Below are 9,551 nucleotides of genomic sequence, written 5' to 3'. Positions count from 1 at the left end.
ATGTGGATTCTCTTTGAAGTGCTAGAAACGAACTACAGTCGTTTCTAAGAATGCTTTTATTTTTTATTTAAAAAAAATCTATTTACAATATAAGAATAAGATCAACAAAGAAGAATCTGCTACTTATTATAATGTAAATAGTTACTTATTATGATGTTAATAGCCACACTGCTGTCAGCTGTAAAACATCAGTAATTTGCATTGCCTGAAAGGTGGTTACTGCATGTTAGGACATTGAGAATGAAATAGATTTATTGTTTACTGGAGCGAAGCGTTTTAGACATGAGTGCCCTCCAGTACTTTACATCCCCGTGGACATTAAGCAGTAAGCAGGTTGCATGCTCAGACAGAATAATAGTGTATAGATTTGTGCAGACTGCAGAGAAACCTCTTAAAGACAATATTGAGTTGAATTAAGCATAAAGTACATGACCAAAATAGCATTAGCTATATCCCACAACAGAACAAACAGTGCAGAGAAATGAGCACAGTTTGGTCCAGCTACTTATTTGAATAGTTTTAAAATGTAATCATTCAAAGATATACAACAACACTCGTGCACCAACAGGTGTTTGCAACCTTGGCACTCAAAGTACAGGACAGTCCAACAGATTTGACATTTCATATAAACCTAATAATTAGGCAGCATGGACTGTTGACATGTTACACCACACAAAAAATACACGTTCTATTAGATTATATATATAGGCTATGAAAAATATGATTTTTTATTATTTACTATTATTTTATTATTATTTAAGTTATTTATCTTGTTGTTTTAATTATGTTTTAGTATAAAACAAAACAAACATATTGATTAAGAAAGGAGTTACATTATGTCCATACTCATCTATGCGCGCGCGCACACACACGCACGCACGCACGCACGCACGCACGCACACACACACACACACAAGCAATAAATGCAGAATCACATTCACCTCCTACACGTCGCTCGCAGCATGGTATATCACGTCTTACTGAGAAGCACCTCTCATACTGTGAAAAGCCCAGACTGCACATGAATGAGTAACATCCATCCTCAGCATTTACTGCCTCTTCTCATTTAGCTTTCAGCTGGCTGTTGTTGTGTCAAGGACACCACTTCTGTGCTTAGCAAAGGATCAACACAAACCTAAAGCTTCAAAGAAGTAGTGCTTAATGTGTCAATTTTTCTGGCAGCTTCACTGGTGTTTATCACCATGTTTATCAGATTTACTTTTTGTGGAGCAAAAGGTCAGTTCACCTACCCATTCAGTCTTAAAATTTGTAGTATGCACAGATTTCATTTGGGAAAGCGACCGGAATGCCCAAAAGGCATTCAAAATAATTGTTACTTTATTATATTTTTTAAGGTTATTTTAAAACACCCTGCAACATTCTGATTTTACAGTTGCAAAAATGACCGAAAAATAACCACCAAGGAACGTTCTGTATATGTTAATTTTAGGTTATTTAAGGTCACAATGAAATAGAAATTAAAAAATATATATATATTTTACATATCCTTTTTTTACAAATGACTTATTTGGTGAGCTTCATTATAAAAATATAAAAAATCTTTAATTAAAAATCATTAATGTCCTCCTCTAAATGATCTCTCATTACGTCCGGTCACATGGCGAGAGGGCGGAGCCCTGGACCAACTTCCAATGATCCAATCAATTCTCGATGAATGAATTCAAGTCCCGCTCTAGGTTTTACTCGGATATGTCACGACGGGGAAATAATGCTGCGTTCCAGGCATAGACAGTAAAAGAAAGGTTCCAGGCAGGTTTTTAAACCCGTGAATTACGACTTCAAAACCACGACTCACGACTCTATGTGTTCCAGGCAGCCTGTAACCCGTGTTTTACAACCTTCTACCTGTGAAAGTGGAACGGCAGTCAAACTCGTGACTTCCCACCCGTGAACTCATACTAGATCGATGTACTCCCAGTTCAGAATCGTGAGTCGTGGTTTTTAAGTCGTGATTCACGGGTTACAGGTTGCCTGGAAACGCAGCATAAGATGAGAGACTTGTTCGACTTCATGCGGCGCCGCAAGAACCGACAACTGTATGACGTCAAATTACCGCGAGAGCGAGACGAAAGTAGACTTCGTATGATTTCTCTAATCGTTCTCGCGGTACTTTGACGTCATCCAGCTGCCGGTTCTTGCGGCGCCGCATAAAGTCGAATGGCTTTCTGCAATGTTCTGGATAAAAAAAATAACTGAAAAATAACCAACAGGGAACGTTCTGTATAACTTAGTTTTAGGTTCTTTCTGTAACGCACTGGTTACAAAAATAAAAGCCTATAAAAAACGTTTTTAGAACATTATTTTTGTCCCCACCCAAAAAAATCTAACGTTATAAGAACGTTCTGTTGTTGCAAAGCAAATGTATTTTTACAATATCTAAGCAGGTAATCGTCAGTGGCGTTAGGTAGGCGGCTGTTGAAATACTATCGAGAAATAATTGACAGGACCGAATGATCAAGCTCTTCCCAAACTTACGTTTATTTTTGCGTTTTTCCGGATGATAAACCGGAAACTGGTAATTTCAACGATAGATCTATAAAAACATACATGCATTCCGTCAATCAAAAATATTAAAACATTGGAGGAGAAAGTCCAAAGTTTAGCAGGGCGATCACCAAACCTTTAATACGCTAATACCGCAGTAATGGCACTAGAGGGCGCTGCTGGCAAAATAATTAATTTGTAACTTCGGACTTGTGCAGCAAGTAAACAAACAAATATAACAAACTTGGAACAGACGACTGAGTTGAGGTGAAAACGGTGAGCACCACCTGATACACTGAATTTAATGTTATATTTTTAGGTGTATGTGTTGTAATGTAGTAAACCACATATTTCTGGTGATGTTGATGATGACATGAATTGCATTCTTAATAACTCTTTGAGATGCTGTTAGATCTCTGTATTGTTGGCACGCCTCTTATATATTTAAATGTTGACATTATTTACTGTTGTTTTCTCTGGTCAACATACAGATCCATAGAGTGTTGTTCAAGATCTTAATGAGTGTGGACTCAGCTGTGTTTAAAGCATACCACAGATGGGTCGTTTCATGAAAGATTATTTCACATGCTAATTTTGAAGATGGATTTATTGCTGTCAATCAAACAAAATTAAGATTGTTTACAATGCTCTTTGCATGCTGATGCTGTTACAACAGCATCAAATATAAGATAAAGAAAAGAGTGCAAAACTCATATTTTTCATAGATGTTCCACATTCTGGGAAAAGAAAGCATCACTACTGAAAGTAAACAGCAATGTTTACATTTGTAGGACATTAAACAAATCTGTCATTTTAATGCTTTACAGATTCGTTTGCTATGAAAACATCAGAGCTTGTTGATCATATTGCGTACGTCAGAGGAGGTGCTTGCACTCATATACATATATACATAGTACAAATCCCAACTAACATTCATATGCCAGTCTAAAATTGAATATTTTCCATCATTTTAATATAACGTGCAGTTCTACTTTCAAATCATGAAGAGCCGCTGTTTGGCAGTTGCAATCTATAAAGACCCAGTGGTTGAGGTCTGAATCTCTGACTGTTTATGTGTTCAGCTCCTGAGGCCTCTGTTGCTTGTATAGATGACTACACGGACCCCTGTGACTGCTTTTATTGGACCCTAGAGAGAGGTAAAGATGTTCTGTCAATCATTCTGGACGTCCTGAGACGAGTGTAAAGGACAAATGTATTTGTGCTTCTGTGCTGAATGAGAAATGTCAGATTATGTACTGGCAATAGTTCAGTGGGGTGGCAGGGCTAACTGTTGCTATGGTGACGTGTCAGCGGCATGTTTATGGGTTGTCTGACCTTATTTTCGATGAAGCCATTATTACAAACATCCACATGCATACATCAGCTACTGACACTTGTTAATACCGCTGGTGTAATCCAACATCAAAATTGTTTTGGATAATAGATGTGAATGTGATTCAGTTGGGCCCTGGCTGGAACAAATTGGAATTAACCCATTTTGGTTTGGCAGCTGATTGCACCCAAGCTTGCTTCTTAACTTCAGATTAATAGTAATGCCCATTCTTTATTAGAAAATGTTCGTTACCTTTACTTTTGTCAGACTAACATCTCCCATCTTTGAAACCTAAAGAGAATTGTGGGTGAATGAGTGTCTAAGTCCAGATTAATTAGTCACCATGTAATATGAAATCACTGAATACTGCAGCATTACTTACTGTCCTACTAAGAATTAATTAATGAGCGTTGCAAGATAGACCGGTGTTGAGGTCATTCTTAGTCAGATGGGACGGCTGCCTTATTGCCTCTCTGGGTAAGATCCAAAAAAAAAATTAAATATAAAGGGCATGTCACACTGAGGATAATGAAACCGCACATCGTAGCCAAAAAATCCCAACTCCCAATTAATTTTTTAGCATTATTTTGCTCTGCATATTTCCTCCAATCATTATTATGATGAACAGTAGGGAGAACTTAAAAGTGATAGTTCATGTCAAAATAAATATTTGCCATTCATTTTCTCACCCTAAGGCTGTCCAAAACCTAGGTGACATTTTTTATTCAGGAGAACAGTATAGATTTTTAGCTGAAGCTGTGGTCCTTGGTGTTCCATAAAATACAAATCCTCAGGTGCTATAGTAAAAGGAAATACTTGTGGGTCCTGATAATATATTGAGGTCTTATAAAGCGAGACAATCATTATGTGTAGTAAAACTGAATTATTAATGACAACTTTATAACCGGTGAAATAAGGTATCACTATTGTTTTTAAATATTTACACATTTAGTTTCAGAAAAAGTGTTTCCCCAGATAATATAGCTTAGTTATTTATTTATAACACTCAAGTATTCACATTTTTGAAGCTTGGCCAGTATTAGAAAAGCCCTCTTAGGGCTAGAAGGTCTAGTTTATTTTATAATAAAACATGAAGAAACATTTTAATGAATTAACAGGTGAGACGTGAAGTGCTCTTACACACAACTGTGTTCTGTGTGCTTTGTACAAGCCATTTTGATCAACATAATAGTTTCAGCAGTAACAACATAAACAAGTGGCTTTCGTGGAAAGCACACAACTTCCAGTAAACTGCACTAAGAATAAATAACAACAAAGTCCTTTTAAAGTAGTTTATTTATATAACAAGATTACCTAGGAAACCAAAACATTTGTTATTATTGATGAGGTATTTGTTCAAGAGTTCAGTTTCAGCAACTAGTCAGACCATTAAACAATTATCACGTTGTGGACCAATTGTCCCCACAAAGATAGGAATATCATTTGTTTGTGACCTTGTGGGGACATTTTGAGTCCCCATGAGGAAACAAGCTTATAAATCGAACAGGATGATGTTTCTTGAAAATGTGAAGTAGGAGAAGGGTTTCTGTGATGGTTGGGGTTAGGGAATGGGGTAGGTGAGGGGAATAGAATATACAGTTTGTACAGTATAAAAAACATTACGTCTATGGAATGTCCCCACAAAACATGGAAACCTGTGTGTGTGTGTGTGTGTGTGTGTGTGCGTGCGTGCGTGCGTGTGTGTGTGTGCATGCATGCTTGGAAAGGAAATGTTCCCAGTGTACTTTAGTTGAGGGTCGTGGTACACTTGTATGTCCTCAGTAAATAGCACTGTGTATTTAAAGGGAAAAAGGTCTTCACTGCTTCCATTTCAGTTTGAGTGATGAAGAGAGAGATGGAGCAAACAAAAAAGAAAGAAAGAAAAATAGCAACAATGAACAATTGCAAATGCTACAAGTGTAGTAAATTTACTGACGCATCATTCATTGTGCTCACAGCATCTCTCTCTTTCTTGAGCCTGGTCTTGCATTTCTGCTGTCATGAAAAAGTGCTGGACTTCTAAAACAAGGAAGCAAAGTAATGTACTGTTGATTATTTTGAATAAATCCCTTGTCTACCATCTATAACATCCCTGATGGGAATTCTGTACCCTCCTATGAGTATAGCAGCTGAGGTCTCTTTTTCATAAACACACACACACACACACACACACACACACACACACACACACACACACACACACACACACACACACACACACACACACACACACACACACACACACACACACACACACACACAAACACACAGTTGTTAGACCAAGACAGCGTCAGACCCAAGCACTGGACAAAAAAACTGGACTCACATCTCTCTCACAAACCACTTATATTCAAAACCCATGAGTCTTGTCAGGTCCCTTTAAGTGTGTATTTGTGTTAGTGTACGTGTTTAAGTGAGCCACTGGGAAATGTGTGAACCTTTTGCCTTATTGCACACATAAATCTGCGATGCCCGTCCTTCTCCTCAAAGACACAAATCCAAGCCAGGTTTTTTTCTCTTAGTGCACCGGATCGTGTTTTGCTTTTTTCTAAGTGTACTCGTGACAAGTTTGATTGATGGGTATTTTTACGATTATGTTAATGTCACTCTCTTATGTGGATATCAGCAGTACGCCACCACTGCAATACAAAGTTGAACCAAGTCGCTTTATATCAAACTGATGTAACTGTTGGTTTACACATAATGTTTAATATTGGTTTCATAGGATTGATAAAAAGTATAGGCTTACTTGTATTTACACACATCATCATGAAATGATGACATCATGACAACTGTGGAATTAAAAACATAAGTTTGAGGTAGCAATAAACAGATGTAAAGATCAGTGTTGTTTGTTTGTTCACAGTAGAGCGAGGAGAGATGAGTGATTCATTTCCGCTATCAAATCAGACTTGAATAAAATTACATCCTGAGGAAGCTCTTGATTAAAACATCTCCATGATGGCGCATGTGCATGCATACTATCTTCTTTCTCTTTTACTCTTTCTCTCTCTAAAAAGATTTTCTGTTTTACACACTTCAGTCATCAAGGCATCATTTATTCAGACTTTAGCTGCAATGGCTTGCCACAAATGAGCACTGAATCTATCTATAGATAAAATTCTGATTTTGTTCATTCATCTGGAGGGTTCGTATACAGTACAGAGATTTTTACTCTCACACTATACTCACTAAAACATGTATGAATCCTAGTCAAATGTGTGCATAAAACAGAAGGTAACACTTTAAGTGAAGGGGTGTTCATAAAACTGACATGACATCTTCATAATCATGACATGACACGTGCCATGTACATGAAGGAGATTTCATGCACATTTATGACAACTGTCATTAAGTGTCATTTGCTCAATTATGTCCTTTTTAATGCAAAGATGACATTGTTTGAGATGTCTTTGTTATGACAAGTTGACATAAACCAATACAGTTCATCATAAGTTGTCATGACGACAACTTGGCATTACCAAGACAACATAACTTGTTATAAATCTGTCATAAACATGACATAGCAGATAAATCAGATATTAAAATTAAGAAACTACCTAGCTTTAACATAACAATGAACTGTCATGTGGCTGGTTTTGACATTGGCTGTCACAAAGCCATTACAATTGTGTCTGATCACTTTTTATCGGTGATACATTGAACTTGTCATTAAAATATCATTAAGGGTTAATACACTGTCAAATAGTTTTATAATAGAGTCATAAATTTTTTTCTTGACCTCAACTAAAGTGGTACAAATTAAATTTGTCATTTAAATGTCATTAAGTGTTAATACGCTGTCAAATAGTTTTATAACAGCTTCATGAATTTTATTCATTTCATAATTATTTTTTGTTTCCACCAGGTGTTAGAGAAATTAAATCAATCATACAATAATAATCATAATTTAAATTGATAAAATTATATTGTATTTCATTTGGAGGCAGATTCACCTTAAATTAAATGAAAAAAGTACAATGGTGGGTTAAGCCATGCAGCGTTTGGTCCATATCGCTGCAAAAACGTTAATTAAATGTCAGAAAATATTACTCTCTGTGTGAGGAAGGACAAGTTCTGTTAGTTGTCAGTTTTTATGGATTGTGCACATACATAAAGCTACTTTTTTTGACGTGTCTGTTTATTAACAATTAGTACTAACGCTTAATGACTACATGCTACATGTCCATACTCAGGCTAGATCATTGAGGTCGTCCAATCAGATGCTTTTCGATGTTCCACAGTCTAGGTGTAAGAACAGAGGAGACCGAGCATTTTCAATGGCAGAGCCTAAATTATGATCCCAAAAAAATTTATTACAAGTTATGTTGTCTCGGTAATGTCAAGTTGTCATAACAAAGACATCTCAAACGATGTCATATTTGCATTGAAAATGACATAATTGAGCGAATGACATGTAGGGCTCTATCATACAGTCAGCGCAAGTGTCTTTAGTTTCCCACCGGCGCAGTTATCATTTTCACGTTTAGCGCCATGTTGTTTAAATAGCAAATGGATTTGCGCCCATTTTTGCACCCATGGGCGTTCTGATCTAAAAACGAAGTGTTTTCAGGCGCATTGTTGATGTGTTGCGAAATCTGAGGCAACTAAAATAGACTACGCCATTGACCAACTAAAACCTTGTCTAAAGTCAAAAGTCTAAGGCGCAATAGTGTTTTTGTTATTTAATAAGCGCATTAGAAATATGCGCCTATAAACAGGACAACAACGCGGGTTTGCTTATCACACACATGGATGCGCAGCAGCACAAAAACGCTTTTAAATATGAAAAAGTAAAGCATTCAAATGTAAAAGATTATTATTGTGTCTTTGATATTAATGAGGACCTATTATGAGAGTTTAGAAGGCATAAAGAGCTGCTTCACCTGCAGCCTGGTAAGTAAATAAATGCTTTGTTTTAAACAAATGCATCTATTTTTAAATGTTTTTTTAAATGCTACCCCACGGACTTATTGTATATGATGATACAAGTAAAAAACAATACAATTATTTAACATTCATCTTAAACTGGGGATCTTCTTCCTCCACTTAGATTTTCAGTTTACAAAATCCGTTATCTAAATAGGGATTAGACATTGCGCCAGCGTAACTGGCTTTTAAAGGGGATGAGAGCTGAGACTATCATTGGTTTATTGCACGTTACACCCAAAACACTACTATTACTCATTAGGAGAATAGGAACAACCCTTTTTGACTGTGCGCTCGGTGCACAAACCATTTTTCCCGTTGTTAAATTAGCAAAAGTGGCATCGGACACGCCCATTTAATCGTTGCGCTGTGCGCTTTAGACAATGCGCTTAGATCGTTAAAATAGGGCCCATGATGACAGTTGTCATAAATGTGCATAAAATCTCCTTCATGTTCATGGCACGTGTCATGTCATGATTATAAAGGTGTCATGTCAGTCTTATGAACACCCCTTCAAGTAGTGTTACCAAACAGGGTAATTCTTTTTCATAAATATGAAGTGTGTATTTAAAAAAAATTATGGTTTTGAAAAATTTCTAACATTTAAATAAATGAGACGATAAACTAATAGCTACTACTGTAGTAGGTCACTATGGACCCTACTGTGGTCCTCCTGGTATGATTCACATCACCCTCCAGTTCTCTCAGCTAAATCTGATGTGATGTGACTGTACTGTAGTCTTTCATGTGACTGCCTCTAAAACATTAATGAATCTGATTTATT

Source organism: Paramisgurnus dabryanus, chromosome 20 (genome assembly GCF_030506205.2).
Source record: "Paramisgurnus dabryanus chromosome 20, PD_genome_1.1, whole genome shotgun sequence".
In the NCBI taxonomy this organism is placed as follows: domain Eukaryota; kingdom Metazoa; phylum Chordata; class Actinopteri; order Cypriniformes; family Cobitidae; genus Paramisgurnus; species Paramisgurnus dabryanus.
The sequence above is the reverse complement of the archived record's forward strand: the minus strand, read 5'-3'. Positions refer to the sequence as shown.